Raw genomic sequence first — 2348 nt, 5'->3', positions numbered from 1 at the left:
AGAGTGCATACCTTGTACTGTTCCTGATGAAGTGTTTGCTACCTATTCTTCAGGTGATTCACCTTTTGCATTAAAATTCTAACATTTTCCAAGACTAACATGGTGCTATTCATAGTCTAAAATCAGTGTTAGCTTTTTTCAAGAAACTGTGTTTGTTGAACATCTCCAGGGATGCTGACTCTACCACCTCTCTGGGCAGCCTGTTCCAAGTCCATTTTCTCATATTCATCTCCCACTGAGTTACAAGTCAGTCACTGTGGGTTGTAAACAACAGCCTCTCTTGCTGCAGATGTGAGCAGAAAAAACTTGCACCTGTCCAACTCACCTAAGTGAGCTGGGAGATGCCACAGGGGATGCAGAGACCAGAAATGTAAAAATACTGAGAAAAGGGTGCTTGATTTTTTTGTTTGTTTTTAATATCGTGAGATAGAAAGGCACAGAACCCTACCCATGCACTAGCCCCATTGTGCTGGTTTTGGCTGGGGTAGAGTTAATTCTCTTCACAGTGGAGGGTATGGGGCTGTGTATTGGATGAGTGCTGAACCCAGGGTTGATCATACAGAGATGTTTTTGTTATTGCTGAGCAGGGCTTACACAGAGCCAAGGCCTTTTCTGATTTTTGTACAGCCATGCTGGCGAGGGGCTGGGAGTGCATGGGAGTAGACGCAGCTGGGATAGGTGATCCCAGCTGATGAAAGGGATATTCTGTCTCCAACACATGAGTAACAAAAACATCTCTGTATGATCAACCCTATGTTCAGCACTCATCCAATACACAGCCCCTTACCAGCCACTGTGAAGAGAATTAACTCTACCCCAAACTAAATCATGCTCACCGATGTGAATTATTCTGGCAGTGAGCCAGGAGGACACTGATGTGGCAAGTGTATTTCTCTCCCTCTCAGGATTTTTCATAGAGGTGCACAGAGAGCAGTTAGAGAGAAACCAATTTCTGCTCTTTGTTTTCCTGTGTGGAATGTGTTTGGAGAATTGTTTACCTGAAGTGAGTGCTTGATTGGATTCTGGCGAGGATTGTTTGAGCCTGATGTCCGATCAATCCACCTGTGTCTGCACTCTAAAGAGAGGGTTAGGAGTTGTGAGAATTAAGAGAAGGTAGTATATAGTTTTAGTATCTTCCTTTATCTAGTATGTTAACGTATTTTAGCATAGTTATAATAAAGAAATCATTCAGCCTTCTGAATTGAGTCAGACATCGTCACTTCTTCCGATTGGGTTGGCCGGCATTTGCAATGCAGGGGAGCCGGTGAAGGGCGTGGGGAGTCCTGCGGGGAGCGGCTGAGGGAGCGGTGTGTGTCCGGCCGGCTGAGGGGGCCCCGGCACTGCCCGCTCCAGCGCGGCTCTGCGGCCGGCGGCAGGACGAGGACACAGACCTGAGCCGCGCCGGAGAGCCTTTAGTGGGACTCAGCAAGAATTTCTTCACAGAAAGGGTGAGCAGACATTGGAATGGACTGCTGGCGGAGTCACCGACCCTGGAGAGGTTTAAGGAAAGGCTGGACGTGGCGCTCAGTGCCATTAGCTTTTCTCAAGAAACTGCGTTTCTTGAAGACGTCCGGGGATGGTGACTCCACCAGCCTGGTGGTGCCGTGGTCTAGCTGACGTGGGTTTGGTAACAGGCTGGATTCGACGCTCTCAGAGGTCTTTTCCAACCTCATTGATTCCTGTGACTGATTCTGTGAACGGCCGAGCCTTCCTCACAAAGGTTGCAGGGCAGCACAGGGAGCCGTGCGGCGGGGCTGAGGATCAGCGTGCAAGCGCTTTGCTCCCACAGGAGCCGTGCGGCGGGGCTGAGGATCAGCGTGCAAGCGCTTTGCTCCCACAGGAGCTGGGCCGTGCAAGCGCTTGGCTCCCACAGGAGCCGTGCAGCCCAGCGTGTAAGCGCTTTGCTCCCACAGGAGCTGGGCCGTGTAAGCGCTTTGCCCCCACAGGAGCCGTGCAGCCCAGCGTGTAAGCGCTTTGCTCCCACAGGAGCTGGGCCGTGTAAGCGCTTTGCTCCCACAGGAGCTGGGCCGTGTAAGCGCTTTGCTCCCACAGGAGCCGTGCCGCGGGGCTGAGGATCACCGTGCAAGCGCTTTGCTCCCACAGGAGCTGGGCCGTGCAAGCGCTTTGCCCCCACAGGAGCCGTGCAGCCCAGCATGTAAGCGCTTTGCTCCCACAGGAGCTGGGCCGTGTAAGCGCTTGGCTCCCACAGGAGCCGTGCCGCGGGGCTGAGGATCAGCGTGCAAGCGCTTTGCTCCCACAGGAGCCCGCCAAGGCCGGAGCCCCTCCGCCGCCCGGGCGGCGGCGGCAGCGCGCGGGGCCGCCCCGTGACGTCACGCCGCGGTGACGCC

Source organism: Lonchura striata, chromosome 1 (genome assembly GCF_050655825.1).
Source record: "Lonchura striata isolate lonStrDom1 chromosome 1, ASM5065582v1, whole genome shotgun sequence".
In the NCBI taxonomy this organism is placed as follows: Eukaryota; Metazoa; Chordata; class Aves; order Passeriformes; family Estrildidae; genus Lonchura; species Lonchura striata.
Note: the sequence above shows the minus strand (reverse complement) of the source record.